This window comes from Bos indicus x Bos taurus, chromosome 16 (genome assembly GCF_003369695.1).
Source record: "Bos indicus x Bos taurus breed Angus x Brahman F1 hybrid chromosome 16, Bos_hybrid_MaternalHap_v2.0, whole genome shotgun sequence".
Classification (NCBI taxonomy): Eukaryota; Metazoa; Chordata; class Mammalia; order Artiodactyla; family Bovidae; genus Bos; species Bos indicus x Bos taurus.
In genome coordinates this window covers 62,338,771-62,358,865 of record NC_040091.1, presented here as the reverse complement: position 1 = coordinate 62,358,865, position 20,095 = coordinate 62,338,771, and positions in this window count along the sequence as shown.

The window sequence follows — 20,095 nt, the reverse complement described above, 5'->3', positions numbered from 1 at the left end:
ATTACAAAGGGAGACTAAGCTGAGATGGAAATCATAAAATGAGATTGAAAATAGACATAAGAAAACTTGCAGGGAAATTGCAATACAAATATTACAAAATTGAATATTGAAAATTTGCTGTAACAGACATAAAGAGCAGGCTAAAGATTGTAGAGAATTAAAACAGTGGGGAAAAAATGGGAAGATATTCAGAATTCAGATTGAAAGGATAAATAGAGGAAAATGCTGATCAGGAAGATGATGTATATGGATGATAGAAGATGGAGAACCCAATACATGAATATAATAGATATTCTTGAATTAAAGTTCAGAGTAAATGGAACCAACATAATTGTCCAAGAAATATGATAAAAGCATTTCCATTATCTGAAAAAAAAAACAAACAACCCTGTGTTTGCATTCAGGCTTTAGATAAAATTAATAACTTTAAGAGGAAACCTATAGCTAGATAGCCTATCAAATTTTTTTAATTAAAAATCATCCTACGGACATTAAAAAAAACAAAAACAGAATTAACAGCAAAGAAAAGATTTTTTTTTTTTTTTTTTTTTAAAATCAGGCTGGGCTTACATTTCTAGCCATGGTAGTCTGGGTTACTTTCTTGATGAAGTTAGAAAATCTAGAAAATTCATCTGTTTGAAAGCATTGGAGAGCTTTCAAAGCAGTGAGAATCTGTGGGGCTAAGATCGTAAGAATAAAAGAAAGCAAAGGAGAAAAGCCTAGCATTTTGTGTATTTGCCAAGGCACTGCCAAGTTCAAAGGCAACTACTGAGAGAATAAAATGCTGAGCAGAGCTGTAGACATAGAGGGATGCGGGAAGGAACAGGGAGTTAGGAATGGTCCAGGTTTTCAGCTGGGACTCTTGAAAGGTTATAGCCTAGGAATAAGCACGAATCAAGAATAGATCTGCTCCCCAGGGACAGAAAGCTACCTTCAAATCATCTAAATTTCTAATGGTGTTAAGCAATCTGGTATGCCTAGTGCTCCTAGCCCAGTGGCCCAGGAGAAGAAAACATAAACTGTCTCTGTAGGAAGGGAATATAATCCAGTGCCTCAACTATCTGCACAGTTTTGCATTTCACATCCAGCCCTCTGTCAAACATCCTCAGTCTATGAAAATGTAAGATTTGACTGCAAACCAAGAAAAAGTTAAAATAGACAATAGAAACAGATTCATGGGAAATTCAGAGAAGAAAGTTACAAGGACAGTCATTATGGACTTTAAAATACTTATGATTACTACATTGAAGGAATTAAGCAAGCAGAAAAATTTGGGCAGAAAAGCTAGAGATGTGAAAAATCAAATGGAAATTCTAAAATTGAGAGAGACAACTGTAATTAAAACTGAATAGGTTTGTTTTTACATTTTTACTGGAGTATAGTTGCTTTACAATGTTGTGTTAATTTTTACTGTAGAGCAAAGTGAATCAGCTGTACATATACATATACCCCCTTTTCTGGATTTTCTTCCCATTCAGATCCCCACGGAGCACTGAGTAGAGCTCCCTGTGCTAGGTGGTAGGTTCTCACTGGTTATCTATTTTATACATAGGATCAATAGTATATATTTGTCAACCCCCAATCTCCCAGTTCATCCCACCTTGAATAAGTCTAGATATAGCTGAAATGGAAGATAACATACAGAAGAAAAGGTAAGAATCAATAAGGGAAGATGATTAAATCAGAGACAAAACACTTTGAGATACATGTTATAGTGAAAAGATCTAAAATACGTATGATTTTAAACTCAAGGAGAAGATAGGGAAAAAGAGAGCACAAACAGCATTTGAAGAGATGATGGCTGATAATTTTCTTAAACTGAACAGATCTTGAGCCACACGTTGAGGGAATACTATGAACTTCAAGCAAGCTAAATACAGGGAAAATTACACCCAGGATCTTGAACTTTGGCCAAGAGTCTACAATAAGAAAATCTTCAACCAGTGTGGGGGAGGAAATCAGACTGGATCATAGCAAAAAAAAGAGTAAAGGAAGAAACCAATAGATTTTATTACATTAAAATTGAAAACTATATTATGATCAGAGTATATCAGAATGTCAATGGGAAATTGGGAATCTATTTTTTAACAGAGATGATACAGTATCAGTATCAATACTTTACACATTGGTACTTCACACGTACAATAGTATTTCAACTCAGTAGAAAATAAAGAACTTATGAAAATGTTCAAACTTGCTAGACATCAAAACAATAAGATTTCATTTTTGCCCAGCAGACCTACCATATAAAAATGATAAAACAAATTTTGGCAAGAACATAGGGGAATATACACTCTCATTTCTGGTCAGGAAAGTAAATTCAGACAAATTTTCTAGACAGCAATTTGACAATGCATATTGAAAGCTTTAAATGTTCCTTTCACTCATTGCCTAATGATCTTTTAGGACTTTTATTTGAAGGATATGTTTGCTGCTGCTGCTAAGTCGCTTCAGTCATGTCCGACTCTGTATGACCCCAGAGATGGCAGCCCATCAGGCTCCCCCGTCCCTGGGATTCTCCAGGCAAGAACACTGGAGTGGGTTGCCATTTCCTTCTCCAATGCGTGAAAGTGAAAATATGTTTAGACAAGTATAAAAAGGTATATACAAAATCCTAATTGTAAGCTTTAAAAAAAAATGGCCAAAAGTCAACTGGTTGTTTATAATCTTTTTCCTGAATGTAATGACATTTTTATCTTTTGAGATCAAATGCATGTGCAGTTGATATTGAAAGACAGTCTACAGTTGTCAGGTAGAACAATAAATCATGGTGTGGTTGTCCATGCTTTTCCCAGTGCCAGCTGAACTGCAAAGTGTAATTTACAACTGAAAGGGCAATTCCATGTAGGTATTTGCATCAGTATAACACTATCCATCTCTAGTCCCTTGACCTTTTATCTTGTTTGAGATGCCTGTTTATGGTGACAGGTTTCAGGGCATAGAACCGCACAATATGCCATGTTGAGTATTTCAAGCTGAAGGAATTAGTGCAGATGTAGGAAGGATTTTCTCATCTTTCTCTGAAGCAGCTCATAAGACCCCCATGTGAGAGGTGGCCTCCCCATACCTGGAAGAAAGGGCCTTCCATATTTCCTCAGACAAGAATACAGAGAGGAATATGAATTAACAGGCAGGTCATTCTATTTCCCTCAGTTTACTATACTTAGTTCATACCTTTTTTTTTCCCTATCGCATTTTCCCTTGACTTTCTAGTCTTCATCAAACCTAGCATGGAAACACTCAGGACTAACCACCTCTTTGGGACCTCATGTCCTTATGAAGGCCTGTGTTTTCACATAAAACATATTAAATAAATGTGTGTGCTTTTCTCTTGTTAATCTCACTTTTATTACAGGCCAAGAGCTTGGATAGGTTGAGGAAAAAGATTTTTTCCTTTTCTATAGTTGTGTAAAATGTCTTAAAAAGATATCTAAATGATGACAGCACTGAAATAAAAAGCTATCATATAAATAGAAGACTGGGTATCATATACTAGGCAATACAATAAAAATAATACTATGGAATCCCTCCTACTAAATAAAATTTTCAAAACCAGAAGAGTAAGGTATGGGCAATTCATGTACTTGGAAGAACTAGTATCACTTGCTGCTGCTGCTAACTCGCTTCAGTCACGTCCGACTCTGTGCGACCCCACAGACGGAAACCCACCAGGCTGCCCCGTCCCTGGGATTCTCCAGGCAAGAACACTGGAGTGGGCTGCCATTTCCTTCTCCAATGCATGAAAGTGAAAAGTGAAAGTGAAGTCGCTCAGTCGTGTCCGACCCTCAGCGACCCCATGGACTGCAGTCTTGCAGGCTCCTCCATCCATGGGGTCCTGTCAAATAATATCATTTTTAAAATGATAAAAATTTCCAAATAGGAAATGTAAACAGAATCCTGGCATTCCTTGATGTGCTTTTAAACTATGCTATCAATCTTAATTTGTATGTAGGTCAGGAAGCAACAGTTAGAACTTGACATGGAACAACAGACTGGTTCCAAATAGGAAAAGGAGTACGTCAAGGCTGTATATTGTCACCCTGCTTATTTAACTTCTGTGCAGAGTACATCATGAGAAACGCTGGGCTGGAAGAAACACAAGCTGGACTCAAGATTGCCGGGAGAAATATCAATAACCTCAGATATGCAGATGACACCACCCTTATGGCAGAAAGTGAAGAGGAACTCAAAAGCCTCTCGATGAAAGTGAAAGAGGAGAGTGAAAGAGTTGGCTTAAAGCTCAACATTCAGAAAACAAAGATCATGGCATCCGGTCTCATCACTTCATGGGAAATAGATGGGGAAACAGTGGAAATAGTGTCAGACTTTATTTTTCTGGGCTCCAAAATCACTGCAGATGGTGACTGCAGCCATGAAATTAAAAGACACTTACTCCTTGGAAGGAAAGTTATGACCAACCTGGATAGCATATTCAAAAGCAGAGACATTCCTTTGCCAACAAAGGTCCGTCTAGTCAAGGCTATGGTTTTTCCTGTGGTCATGTATGGATGTGAGAGTTGGACTGTGAAGAAGGCTGAGTGCCGAAGAATTGATGCTTTTGAACTGTGGTGTTGGAGAAGGCTCTTGAGAGTCCCTTGGACTGCAAGGAGATCCAACCAGTCCATTCTGAAGGAGATCAGCCCTGGGATTTCTTTGGAAGGAATGATGCTAAAGCTGAAACTGCAGTACTTTGGCCACCTCATGCGAAGAGTTGACTCATTGGAAAAGACTCTGATGCTGGGAGGGATTGGGGGCAGGAGGAGAAGGGGACGACAGAGGATGAGATGGCTGGATGGCATCCCTGACTCAATGGACGTGAGTCTGAGTGAACTCCGGGAGTTGGTGATGGACATCGAGGCCTGGCGTGCTGCGATTCACGGGGTCGGACACGACTGAGCGACTGATCTGATCTGATCTGATCAATCTTAATGGTGCCAAAAAAGATCAATGTTATGAGTATAGGTTTAAAAGTATAAAGTCACCATAATTTTATGATTGTTAATAGCTAAAATGTTTTATAACAATTTTTAAACCTTAGGTGAGAGGACTTAGATGAAAGCTCTGATTTTAATATCAACATTAAAGTATGATATAATATTTAGGATATTAAAGCAACTTTCATATCCTTTCATGTCTTTTCCCCAAGAAACTGTTATTAAATTAATGGTGTATATCACCATCAGTGTCACCTGATAAATAAAAATATCGTAGACATAAAATAATCAGAAAATGGTAATATCCAAAGCATTCAGTTCAGTTCAGTCGCTCAGTCGTGTCCGACTCTTTGCGACCCCATGAATTGCAGCACGCCAGGCCTTGCTGTCCATCACCAACTCCCGGAGTTCACTCAGACTCACGTCCATCGAGTCAGTGATGCCATCCAGCCATCTCATCCTCTGTCGTCCCCTTCTCCTCCTGCCCCCAATCCCTCCCATCAGAGTCTTTTCCAATGAGTCAACTCTTCGCATGAGGTGGCCAAAGTACTGGAGTTTCAGCTTTAGCATCATTCCTTCCAGAAAAATATCCAAAGCATTAGGCATGTTTATTGCTGGGTAGTATTTTTGTGTTATCTTATTTCACTTTGCCTTGTAAAACAGATTAATCATTGTGCTTTTTCTTTATAATCATAAATTCTAGAAAATGATGGAACACATCTAGAAAATTCTGTAATCTAGAATTTTGTACACAGCCAAGCGTTCTTGTATTAATCAGCATAATAAGAATAGTCTCAGATATTTAGGCATTTAGAAAAGGTCCTACACGTGTATATTTCTTTTAATAGTAATTTGGGTTTGCCTCAAATGAATGACGGAGCAAAACTAAAGTTTAAGTTGGGGAAATCAGGACAGGAATGGAATAGCAATGACTTCTTAGTCCACATAATATAGAGCTATTTAAATGTCTGTTCTACTTCTGATTGTAAAGTTTTACGAAAATGTAAAATGATTTAAAAAAACATAAAAATATAAAATAGCATAACAGTACTATACAAAAGATGCCACAGTTACTATAACAAAGATTTAGAAATTGGTGCTGGTTGAAGGATGGAGTGGAGAAAAATAGAGTGAAATGAGAGGACTTCAAAAATACTATTGGGTTCACTCTAATTTTAAAGAAATATAAGTGAACAGAATGCTGTCAAAAAATTTGTTTAACACCAAAGATATAGTTAGGAACTGTTTATATAATTAGGAACTGCTTATATGCTTTAAAAACTATCATAAATGCAAAGAAAATGTATTTTATCAAAGGGCTGAAAACAAATAGCAAGAAAACGTTTTCTAAAGGTTCAGTTCAGTTGCCCAGTCATGTCTGACTGTTTGCGACCTCATGAACTGCAGCACGCCAGGCCTCCCTGTCCATCACCTGCTCCCGGAGTTACCCAAACTCATGTCCATTGAGTCGGGGATGCCATCCAACCATCTCATCCTCTGTCGTCCCCTTCTTCTCCTGCCCTCAATCTTTCCCAGCATCAAGGTCTTTTCCAGTGAGTCAGCTCTTCTCATCAGGTGGACAAAGAATTGGAGTTTCAGCTTCAACATCAGTCCTTCCAATGAACACCCAGGTCCAGTCTCCTTTAGGATGGACTGGTTGGATCTGCTTGTAGTCCAAGGGACTGTCAAGAGTCTTCTCTGACACCACAGTTCGAAAGCATCAAGTTTTGTTTTAAATCAGACTGATTTGAAGCTAAGTGGTATTAAAATGTATAATAAGGCATGACAGATATTTTATGTAAATGCAACTAACAGGAAACAATATCAGTACCAGTGGTACTTGCATGCTGTGTGGACAGTGGGGGAAGCCGTGCACGATGGGGGTACAGGCTATGTGCAAACTACTCATACTTTCTGCTCAATTTTGCTGTGAATCTAAAAGTGTTCTAAAATATAGGCTATATGAAAAGCATAAAATCCCATTACACTATATTGATGATGAACATTGTCAATATTAGTCAAAACTTATTTTTTTGCAAATATTATTACACAAAAGTTTAGAATGATTTTATTGTCTAATAAACCTTTAAACTGTCTCATAAACCTTTAAGTGACAACATTACCTCAGTGTATTTAAGGGAAAGGTGATAGAAGAAGCAGAAATGTAATAGCAGTAAAAGATTTTGATACATTTTGAGCCTTTAACAAACTAAACAAGTAAATAATAAGTAAGGACAAAATTAAATATGTATATAAAAATATTTAGTGTTCTCCAGAGAAAACAAACCAGCATGTCTTACAAAAGAACATAGTTTTTTTTTTTTTTTTTTTTTTGCCTTGTGTAATTCAAGGAACATTTTGTTGATCACATGTTAAAATGCAAAGAAAAATCACATTGTAAAATCTGGTCACAATTGCTCTGACCAAAGTGCAATGGCCTCAGCATCATTAGTCACTAGTGAAATGCTAACCAAAACCATGGTGATTCCCTTCATATCCTCATATCCACTAGGATGACTAAAATTTAAAAAAAAAAGATGATAAATGTTGATAAAGATAGGAAGAAATGTTGGTGGGGTGGTAAAATTATGCAGCTACTTTAGAACAGACTTTGGCAATGTCTTAAGATGTTAAAAATAGAATTGCAGTATATCACAGCAACTCTACTCGTAAGTATATACCAAACAAAAATTTATTTAAAAATCTACACAAAAACTTACACACAAAGATTCATAGCAGGTTTATTAATAATAACCTCAAAGTGGAAACAACCCAAATGCCCACCAAGATAAATGTGATGTAGGCACACAATGGCATATCATTCAGCCATAAGCAGGAATGAGTACTGATCTGTACTGCAAAATGGATAAACCTTAGACATTATGCTAAGTGAAAGGAGCCTGAGACAAAAGGCCACCAATTGTATGACTGGTCACATGCATGTCCAGTATATGTAAGACCAATTGGACGTGTATGCATGACCAATATATATGATTTCTTTTGTATGTGTCCTCAATGAGAGACTCTATAGGGTTAGAAAGTAGGTTAAGGGTTGCTAGAGCTGGGCTGGGCAGGAATGTTGTGGTTTGGGGTGGTGAAATGATATAGTGATTCTTTTCCGGGTGATAAAAATGTTCTACAATTAGATTGTTGTGATTATTATCTAACTCTGAATATAGTAAAAACCACTATACACTTTAAAAGGGTAAATTTTATGGTATGTGAATTTTATCTCAGTAAAGCTATCATAAGGGCTTCCCTGGTGGCTCAGACGGTCAAGAATCTTCCCTGGGTTTGATTCCTGGGTCAGGAAGATCCCCTGGAGAAGCAAATGGCTACCCACTCCAGTATTCTTGCCTGGAGATTTCCATGGACAGAGGAGCCTGGCGGGCTACAGTCCATGGGGTCTCAAGGAGTCAGATATGACTGAGCAGCTAACACTTTCACTTTCAAAGTTATTATTATTTTTTTTTATATCTATCTTTTTTTGGCTGTATTGGGTCTTAGTTGTGGCACTTTTTGCAGCATGAAGACTCTTAGTTGCAACATGCTGACTTCTTAGTTGTAGCATGTGGGATCCAGTTCCCCGACCAAGGATCGAACCAGGCCCCTTCATTGGGAGTGTGGAGTCTTAGCAACTAAATCACCAGGGAAGTCTGGAGACCTCATTCTTAATCAGACGTTCATGAGCCATTCATCGATCCCACGTTTTCATTGTCCTCCAGGCAGTGAGAGTCCATGGGGAACAAGATTCTGGAGAGGGGCTATCTGTACTCTTAATTTGAGGTTGTCATCAATGGCAGAGCTCCTAGTAGCCAGGTCTTTGTGGAGGACTTCTCTTCTGACCAGGTAATCCATTCCACAGGCAATCTGACCTTGTGGACCAGGTCCTGGGGCAGGTCCACGAAACTGTCTACCTGGAAACCTGCTTATATTCAACTTGGACTCTGCAGGCCAAGTGAAAGGCAGGACATCTGTTTCGCTGGGTACGAAGAGGTTAAAGGATAGACGTAGTGTCCCACAAGATCACTTCTCTAATAAAAAAAAGTTCTGCGTCTAGACCAATGAGCCAGGGCACCTGGTCCCTGATCAGGAAAAGGCTCACACCCGCCTCCGGGGTCGGGGATAACTTTCAAAGTTATTATAAGGAACTAGACATTAATAATGAAGTATTTATGTTAAGAAAATAGGGAATTAAAGAGCCTCAAACAATTTTTAGATGAAAGAAAACTCCAGTCATAGATAATTTAGAGTTTTCCTAAAATTAAATCATCTTATATAAAAATAGGATATAGCCAAAGCTATGGTTAAAGGGAAAAATAGTGTTAAATGATTTATTCTTAAAAACTAATAAAATGTTTAAAACAGTCAACCAAGGGAAACAGTCAACTAGAAAACGAAAATAAAAGGCAATAATATTGATCAATAAATCCAGTAATCTGAACTTTGATTGAAAGGTCAATAGCATATAGCAATGTTTGGAAAAGCATTTTAATTTCAGGCTTGTGTCCTATTGTTACCCCAGGATGTACATTATGTTTTTCTTATTAGTTAAGTCCTTTTATGGACAAGGCAAGGTATAAATCACCCTTTAAAAGATCATGAAAGATTGCTTCTTTAACTGGAAAGAAAAGGAAGATTTATCTGATTTCTCTATAGTTCCTACATGGTTCAGAATGATCCTGTATCCACCTCTTCTTTCTTGAAATCACAAGTAGATTAGGATGAGAACTCCAAGCCTAGGCTTAACGTCCACTTTCAAATGGCTCCTACCCTTTGTGGAGGCAGACTGTGTCAGATATCTTTGAAAGCCAATGAAAGATAAATACCTCCTCCCCAGAAAAATATACCATGTACATTGTGCCCTACCATCGGAGAAGTCACGGGTCTCCCCATGTACCATTCTGTCCAGCAATGGTGACAGTAACACAGCTTAACATTTCAACAAGCCTCCAAATCAGTGGTTCTTAAACCTTTTTAGTTAGTGCCCCTTCACATTCTTCAAATTATAGAGGACCCCCCAAACTCTGGGCTTCCCAGGTGGCACTAGCTGTAAAGAACCCATTTGTCAATGCAGGAGAGTTAAGAGACACAGGTTTGATCCCTGGGTCAGGAAGATCCCCTGGAGGAGAGCATGGCAACCCACTCCAGTATTCTTGCCTGGAGAATCCCATGGACAGAGGAGCCTGGATGTCTAAGTCCGTAGGGTCGCAAAGAGTTGGACACGACTGATGCAACTTAGCACATGCATCCAGAAGCTTTTGTTCCTGTGAATAGGTAAGATCTCTCAATACTTAAACCATTTTCACAATTAAAACAGAAACTTTAAAAAGTAATTTAAAATAACAATAATAAACCCATTATATGTTCATATAAATAACTTTTTTTAAGAAAAATAACTTCCAAAACAAAAAAGTGAGATTGATTTTGTAACTTCACAAGTCTCCTTAACATCTGCCTTAATAGCTCAGTTCTAGCTCAATACTCATATCTGCTTCTGCTTGTCGCAGGTCATATAGCCAGCCCCTGGAAAAATACACTGTACACTCATGAAATAATAAGAATAAAAAGGCCAATAATGTCTTAGTATTACTAAGTTATTTTCACCTTGCAGAACTCCTAAAAGGCTCTTGAGAATCCATAGTGGTTCCTGGACCACACTTTGAGTTAATTTTTTTTCTCCAAGAAATTCTATAAAATATTGATCCGTCAAAAGGTCAACAGATGTTAAACCAAGGGAGAGAAATGTCAGCATATCCAAATGATTTGGGGAAGACATGTTTCTGTAATACGCAGAAACAGGCAGGAGCTGCTGCATTCCACAAGATGGCCACTAGATAGCACTGCTGTCCCACTCAGAGCATCTGCATTAGGAAATGGCCTCTGGCTTTTGGAAGCCTAAAATCCCTGGAAAGCTGAGATTTACACAGTGCTTTCTGTTTTGTGGCTCAACTGGTAAAGAATCCACCTGTAATGTGGGACACCTGGGTTCCATCTCTAGGTTGGGAAGATCCCCTGGAAAAAGGAACGGCTACTCACTCCAGTATTCTGGCCTAGAGAATTCCATGGCTATATAGTCCATGGGGTCAAAAAGAGTCAGACACGACTGAGCAGCTTTCACTTTTCTCTTTTAAAAATTTTAAAAATAAAGTAGTGATGAAAAGTTGCCATAGAGGGTCATATAATCTCATTTCTTCTCAGTGAGAAGTACATCTTTCATTTCACCCCAGACTGGGGTCTTCCAGCTTATCAAAATCAGCAGTGAGGTTTGGGACGTTACTCCCAAGTTCATGACTCTGAGTGAAGAATCTGAGGGTCTGGGATGTGGAGATGACAGTCTCTCTGACCTCAGAGAGCTCATTTAGAATGTAATAGAAATTAAGATGTTCTTGGCCAATATCCCCAGGTCTAGTCAGTGCTGATTTAGCTTTACAGTAGTCCAAAATTAACTGGACTAATTGGGTGTGTCTCCATTGAGAAGGGGTAGGGGCACACTGCAAAAGCTGTCCTGGAGGGCCGACCACTCCGTCGGGTGAGGGGTCCCTTATGTGCCACTAGGCTCCTTGGGAAGGCAGTGGAGTGAAGGAAGATCCTGATGGTGTTTGAGGGGTGGCACATGTCCTGGTCCACAGTGACGAACCCACAGAGCGAGCGAGCCTGACTCCACCCACCTTCGCTCTCCTCCAAGCTGCCTCGCGGTGCACGTGGCTCTGTTGCTATTCGGGGGGGACAGAATGGCCCAGAGCAAAGGTCTGGAGGAGGTCGGTGCCGAGATCTTTTGGGCACCAGAAGCTCCTTTTGCAGACTGGCGTGTAGGATCTGAGGGGTGTGGAGGGGAGGGTAGAGGCTTGTGAGGTAGTAGGCAGGTTGGGAATTGGGGTGTTTTCCTGGGCGCCATGGAGAGTTAAGAAGGGGTTTGAAGTAGGTGTCTGGCTATGTGCCCTATCCTGCCTGGAGTGCTGCAATGCAGAGATGAAGATGACAGGGTGGTCACTGGCTGTTACATAATTGACAGATGTATATAAAAACAGCTAATATGCACTGTGCTAGTCATTAATAGCAACTCTTTAATCCTCGTGACTAGCCTGTAAGGTAGGAACTACCACCGTTTCTTGCTAGAGGGAAAAAGAGAGGCCCGCAGAAGTTAAGGGATTTAGTCAGCAACACACAGCCCATGAGCAGTGGAACCAGCTTCCAGCCACTATTTAACGACCTCGTCATATGTCCTCACTCATGAAAGGGAGCAAATGGTCCTAGTGTGCTACCTCTACTCTGACAGACAGCAACTGGGTCCAGTGGGAGCCCAAAGAGGGGATGCCAAACTCCACTGGGACTGAGAAAGAGAAACTGTAGGGACTTCCCTGGGAGTCCAGCGGTTAAGACTCCTCACTTGCACTGCCGGGGGTGCAGGTTTGATTCCTGGCCAGGGAACTAAGATCCTGCATGTTGCGTGGGGTGACCCATAAAATAAAAATAAGTTGTAGTAAGAAAGAAATGTATAGAGGACTCCAGCCAAATCTGACGGTTGAGTTTGTGTTGAATAAGCATAGAAGTGGGAAGGGGAGGGGAGGGACATTTCAAATAGCAGAAGCAAGGCCAGTTTGCAAAGATACAGAGGGGACCCATGGTTAAATGGGAAGTTGTTATCTTTGCCCAGAGTCTAAGAAACTTGTGGCTACAAGTCAAACTGGGCAGGTAATGTGAATAAATACACCTTGTTCCTATTAAGCTTAGATTGTAAATTCAGTCCATTTTTCAAACATCTCAAGATCATTTAGGAGACTGCTCCTTCCATCCTCAACTATTAATCTACCTTCTCAGGTTATAACATGTAAGAACTTGATTAAAAAAAAAAAAAAAAGCCCCCATCCAATCCATAGTTGAAAACATTGATTTGGGACAAGAAATGTTTAGGACGAAGATAACTACTCACAGTTTTGACACAGGTCTCCTCTGTCTTTGCACTGGCCTTGATTATTCTGAATTCTTAAGCAAATGATATATACTCTTGCGTGTAATTAGTCAGGCAGTTAAATAGTGACCCCACTGTACTGTCACCTGGCCCACAGGCCTTCTCCACAGGGACAGCAACAAGATCAATATTAATATTTAATTGAAATTAAGAGTCCCTGTGTGCATGGCTTTTTCTTGGTCTCTCAATCTCATACCCAGGCTGGATAAAGGTGAGAGATCATTCTGGCATGACTTCCTCTTGAACTTATGTTGGTTTCTTATTGTTATTCTTTTCTTTCTGAAAACCGTCTATTTGAAAGTCCATTATAGAATTTAACCAATGAGCCATTATTCTGTGGCGTCAAACTCCCCTTTCTGGAAATCAGACTCACATCTGTTTGTTTTATGACCCTGGCAGCTCTTCCATTATCCGCGGTTCATCAGTCTAATGCCATGTTTCCTCCAGCCCCCTGGGAAGCATTCTGTCTGGGTTCATGGCAGATAAAGCCCTTCACGGCCTGGATTCTGCTTCCCTGTCCCACCTCCTAAGTCCCTTCTGCATTTCAGGGCAATTCTCATCATCACATATCTGTGTATTTTATGTAGTATTTCTTCAACCTTGAATATGGCTTCCTCCTCTCCACCCAGAGAACTCTCACTGACACTCTTTTTTTAGTTGGAAGATAATTGCTTTACAATATTGTGTTGGCTTCCCTGGTGGCTCAGACGGTAAAGCATCTGCCTACAATGTGGAAGACCCAGGTTTGATCCCTGGGTGGGGAAGTTCCCCTGGAGAAGGAAATGGCAACCCATTCCAGTATTCTTGCCTGGAAAATCCCATGGATGGAGGAGCCCGGTAGGCTAAAGTCCATGGGGTCGCAAAGAGTCAGACACAACTGAGCTACTTCACTTCACTTCACTTCTGCCATACTCACTTGTACTTTTTCTTAAAAGAGTCGTCTAAGTTATCCATATTCTAAAGTCAAATAGTTATAAACATGATTATAAAAAACAGCAGTTTTCTGACCTTCCCCTTCTCCATCCTTCATTCTTCTCCAAGGTAACCATTAGTGGTTGCTCTTTAGGTATTTACTTTCACATTGCTAAATAACACATTTCTGCTCCCAACCTCTTGATTTTCAATTTTAGGAATTACCTATTGAATTCTAACTCTGAAAGATGAAGATTTAGCTCCCTTTAGCACCTCCCTCACCCACCTCCACAGTTTTCCTCTCTTTGGCCTCCCAATAGACTTATATCATCATTTTTAGTTAGATCAGTAGTCAGTGTTTACATAATTATGACTATATTCACAGCATGCCCGTGTAGGAAAGCATGATTGCATTTCCTTTCTTGTACAACTTTTAATTTTCCCTGGAGTTAATAATTGTCTTGTTCCTTCATTCACCTAGTTTTCTGTTCACCTACCACTAATTCCTAGCTAGATGTTCTTCCATAGAGGTAAATTTCTCCTTAATATATTCACACAATCAACTATTTCATCAGGTTCATCTTCTTGGATCTGTTTCTTCCCCAATTTTTACTACCTATACTTTAGGACTGATGAGCGGCTGTCTTCCTTATTCCTCTTCCTCTTCATCCTAGAAATGTTTTTTTCCCTCTCTCCTGTGCTGAGTTCCTTGTTTCATGGATCCCATGTCGTCCTGTCTTCAGTTTTTATTTTTAAAGATGTAACTTTATTTATTTATTCTGAGCTGCATCTTCTTGCCACACAGGCTTCCCTTTTTGCAGAGCCCCGGCATGTGGGCTTGTCTAGGGCTTCTCTAGTTCACGTTTGCCAGCCTAGTTGCCCTGTGGCTTGTGGGGGTCTTAATTCCCCCACCAGGCGTGGCACCTGCACCACCTGTGTTGAAAGGTGGCCTCTCAACCACTGGACCACCAGGAAAGGCTCCGTCTTGTCCTTAATTACTCCTTCTCTTTGCCAGACCATTTCCTGAAGTAGCTTCCTAAGAAACCATGTATGCTGCTGCTGCTGCTGCTGCTAAGTCACTTCAGTCGTGTCCGACTCTGTGCGACCCCATAGACGGCAGCCCACCAGGCTCCCCCGTCCCTGGGATTCTCCAGGCAAGAACACTGGAGTGGGTTGCCATTTCCTTCTCCAACACATGAAAGTGAAAAGTGAAAGTGAAGTCACTCAGTCGTGTCTGACCCTCAGCGACCCCATGGACTGCAGCCTACCAGGCTCCTCCATCCGTGGGATTTTCCAGGCAAGAGTACTGGACTGGGGTGTCATTGCCTTCTCCAAGAAACCGTGTATGGAGGAGGTTAATATTTTGAAAAACATACCTGTCTGGAAATGTGTTTGTTCTTCTCTCACATCTGCTCTACAGTTTGGCTGTGTATAAAATTCTGGGCTGGAAGTGATTTTCCTTTAGTGTTTTGAAGTCATTGCTTCATGTTTTCTAGCTTCCAGTGCTGTTGCAAGTGGATTATTGGTAAACACAACGAAGAAAATGAGGCAAGTCTTATGCCATTCCAGTTCTTGATCCTTTGTATATGGCTTCCTGAAAACACCCGCGGTCGTCTATCCCTGGTGTTCTGACGTTTCACAATGATGTGCTTTTGGGTGAGTCTGTGTTCTTCCTTTGTGCTGGACAATGGGGTACTTTTATAATACAGACGTTCATGTCCTTCAGGTCTGAGAAATTTTCTTGAATTTATTTGATAACTGCTGTTTTTGCCATTTTCTCTTTTTGGAATTCCTGAGTATGTCTGTGCTATTTCTCTAATTTCATTCTTTTTATCTTGTATCTTTTTATATTTTTGTTCTGTTCTCATGGAGATTTCTTCAACTTATCTTCCCAATGCTTTTGAGTCTTCATGCTTTTTTTGCTTGTTGTTCAGTTGCTCAGTCATGTCTAACTCTTTGCGATCCCACAGACTGCAGCATGCCAGGCTTCCCTGTTCTTCACCAGAGCTTGCTCATACTCATGTCCACTGAATTGGTGATGCCATCCAACCATCTTATCCTCTGTCCTCCACTTCTCCTCCTGCCTTCAATATTTCCCAGCATCAGGGTCTTTTCTAATGAGTCAGTTCTTCAAATCAGGTGGCCAAAGTACTGGGGCTTCAGCTTCAGTCCTTCCAGGGAATATTCAGGGTTGATTTCCTTTAGGATTGACTGGTTTGATTTCCTTGCAGTCCAAGGGATTCTCAAGAGTCTTCTCCAACACCACAGTTGGAAAGCATCAATTCTTTGGCGCTCAGCCTTCTTTATGGTCCAACTCTCACATCCATACACGACTACTGGAAAAACCATAGCTTTGACTAGATGGGCCTTTGCTGGCAAAGTGATGTCTCTGCTTTTTAATATGCTTTTTAATATGCAGCTAGGTTTGTCATAGCTTTTCTCCCAAGGAGCAAGCGTCTTTTAATTTCATGGCTGAAGTCACCATCCACAGTGATTTTGGAACCTAAGAAAATAAAGTCTGTCACTGTTTTCTTTGTTTCCCCATCTATTTGCCATGAAATGATGGGACCAGATGCCATGATCTTAGTTTTTTGAATATTGAATTTTAAGCCAGCTTTTAAGTGGGGTTTATTGACCAGAAACAGCTTCACTATTGGGTGACCTGGCTCAGTTGTTCCACTGTGGAACATTTTTAGTCTTGTCTCTCAGACTAGTCAGTTTTTTGGTTTTTATTTTCAGAATAAACAGAACACCCTTTCATTCTTTTCTTGGAGGGGAGGAGCCTGGTGCTGATATCCTGGTTGTACAGAGTAGAAGGCTCTCCCAGTTCTGCGTGCATACTTCCCGTGAATGCTGCTGCCTTCAGGACAGCCCCTCTGCCTTTAGCTGCGCCCTGTGTCTCTGATCCAGCATCCCTCCAGCCCACCCTCTCTAGTCTCCTGCCAATGGGAAAGGGTGGTGGTGGAAGGTATCTGGGGGTCTTACTGCTTCTTAAAGCAGCCTTCAACCTTTCCGCTGTCACCTCTTCCATCACCTTCTTTGTTGGAGACATAATTTTCGTGGGTTCTACAGTACAGTTACTTACACTGCCAGCTAAGATTTCAGCCTTCTCAGCTCTGTTGAGTCTGTTATCAAATGCCCCATCTGCTTTCCACTTCAAAATTATATGTTTGGTGTTCTTATTCTCTTTGTCCCTAAAGATTTATTCCCTTAAAAAAAAATCCCTGTATTACCATTTTTAGTAGGGTTTCAGGAGGTAGTAGAGATAATCTGTGTTCACTCCACCGGTTGTAACAGGCAGCACACAAATATGTTCCCAATCCTTGTGGTGTAGGACCTCCTGTTAAGATCTTCCCTGACAGCCCCCACACTTACAGAACCAATGCTTCCTTCTTTATAACACTTCTGTGTCTCAACCTTATACACACTTCTTGCATAGATAATATGATTATGTAAAAAGATTGGATCTTCCTACTATAAACTGCTTGAGTGGAAGAGTCCTCTTACCTATTTTTACATCCTCAAGATCGAGCACAGAACCAGGTACCTAGATGCTGAATGAATTTTGCTGAATTGAGTAGAAATTGGATTGCATTTTTTATAAATGAACTCAACTGCGGAGAGATGAATGGCCCAATTGTCCTGGCAACCGAAAGCCCCTAAATGAGGATATTTTTCTAAATCCTATTTCATCATTCCTGGGGATGGTGAGCAATGGAAATGCAGATTAATCTTTCTTAAGGAATTTCCTTCAAACCTGGGACATGCAGTGGGTTTTGTTCCCTCCCTCAAGAACAGAGAATCAGGGTCTGGAACTAAGGGTGGCCTTGGGATGGGGAATAAGTTGGATTGTTTTTGTCAGTGAGTCAAGGTAAGCATGGTGTCATGGTTCTGGAAGGATGGGTGTTTATGACTACCATTTCTTTTTGGGGGAAAGAGATGTGATCAAGAATGAGTGTTGTATCCTCTCAAACCTCTTTCCTTGGCTCTAGAACACATTTTGGAGAAGGCAATGGCAACCCACTGCAGTACTCTTGCCTGGAAAATCCCATGGATGGAGGAGCCTGGTAGGCTGCAGTCCATGGGGTCACTAAGAGTCGGACTTGACTGAGCGATTTCACTTTCACTTTTCACTTTAATGCATTGGAAAAGGAAATGGCAGCCCACTCCAGTGTTCTTGCCTGGAGAATCCCAGGGACGGGGGAGCCTGGTGGGCTGCTGTCTCTGGGGTCGCACAGAGTCGGACACGACTGAAGTGACTTAGCAGCAGCAGAACACATTTACCTAGCTTGTTCTAGTAGAGGCAGAGTCACCCAAAGCTGGCTGCACTGTGGGTCCTCCAGCAGGGCTCGTAGCATCTTCAGGGACATCGAGTTTTGATTCAGATGTCCCGGCTGGGAATCCAGCTCATAGTGATTGTGTAGGACGCCCTCCTTGTACTGAGTTGGTCAGTAAATCAGACTCTTCCCCACGAGACTGGAAATCAAGAAGCACAACTCATACGGTGACCAAGAAGCCAGCCAGTAGCTACCTTAATACATTGAAACTGTGACCTTTTAGTTAGAGAGGCTGGATTGTGGAAGGTCAGCCTAGGATAGCAGGCTAACCCACTGGAAAGTCCACTAATTGGAAGGGTCTTTGGAAGCAAGGGAAGGTGGGAGGGACATGAGTTCAGGCAGTGTGAACAGGTCACAGGCTCTGCAGTAGAGTAAAAAGAACAGGTACCAAAATCACACTTGGGCCCAATTATGTGCATCTGTTCTGATAGGTGAGATAAGGATGGAACGATTTGGAGTTAAAGGAGCTGGTCTGGACCAAACACCTAGGCTTAGCAGTATTTCTCTCTACTTGGCTATTCTGGCTTCATAAGGGTTGCTTCTTAACATCTCAGGCTCTTGTTAGCAGCTGGAGCCCCCAGCAGCATGACGCTTCACTGTGCATGACAGCTCACGATGCGCTGTGGTGACAGTGTTTGGGCAGGACCTGTCCAGGGCAAGAGAGAGAACGTACGAGAGAACAAGTGAAGGAAAAATGATACCCTTTTCTTAGGAGTGGATGGGGATTATACATCCGTCTGAGGCAAATAGACCTGTCAGGAACCTGTTGGCCTATTCGAGCACTGACATGATGTGGAATGCTGACACAGAAGCCAGGCAGCCTTGTGAGCCTGGGTGATTGACCGTTTTGACATCATCTGATATGCACATGTTGAAGGGAACTAGACTCTCATAGCCCCAGAATGGCAACATTGGGAGGGAAAAAAACTGCAGCTCTGGAATGAACAGACACAAATCCTTTCCCTTTTTCTCTTCGGACTTTGCTTATTTTGCTTCTTATAATAGATTTAAACAATAAGTGAAATTTGGGCATGGATCTGAATGTTACCAAACTGCAAATACATAAGAACATCCAAAGATCTTATAGAAAAGGCCAGGAATTTTCCAAGTGACCTGTGCAATGGCCTGAGCTTTTGTTCTTTTTTGGGTGAAGAAGATCCTTGAAGGTCTTGGAGGAAAACATGGGTGCAGAAGTCAGGCACGCCGGAGTCAAGTCCCAGTTCTGCCTGTTCTTAGTTGTCACCTGGGTGGGTGAATCGACCTCTTGAAGTTTTAGTTAATACACTTGGAAAAGAGGAAAAATAGTCATTTCTCTCTCATAGGCTGGTTGTGAATGTTACTCAAGATCAGTCGACTAGCAAGGTTCACAGAGCCTGGCACGTGAGTGTCCAACACACGCTCCAAAGAGAGTGTTGGTTTTGTTAGCACTTCCATGGCCATATGCAGCGGTGGCCCACCAGGGTGGCATTACACCTCGTGCTCAGACAGTGTTGGCCATTCTTTGGTCACTCCAAGGAGATTATCTAAATTTAGCTGAAGAAATAAGTCTTCCAAAGAGAGTTGATGTTATCATTCAGTTGCCCAGTCATGTCCGACTCTTTGCGACCCTGTGGACTGAAGCACGCCAGGCTTCCCTGTCCTTCACTATCTCTTAGATTTTGCTCAAACTCATGTCCATTGAGTCAGTGATGCCATCCAACTATCTCAGCCTCTGTCGCCCCTTCTCCTCCTACCTTCAGTCTTTCCCAGTCTTTTCTAATGAGTCAGCTTTTTGCATCAGGTGGCCAAAGTATTGGAGCTTCAGCTTCAGCATCAGTCCTTCCAATGAATATTCAGGACTGATTTTCTTTAGAATTGACTGATTTGATCTCCTTACAGCCAAAGGGACTCTCAAGGGTCTTCTCCAACAGCACAGTTCAAAAGCATTAATTCTTTAATGC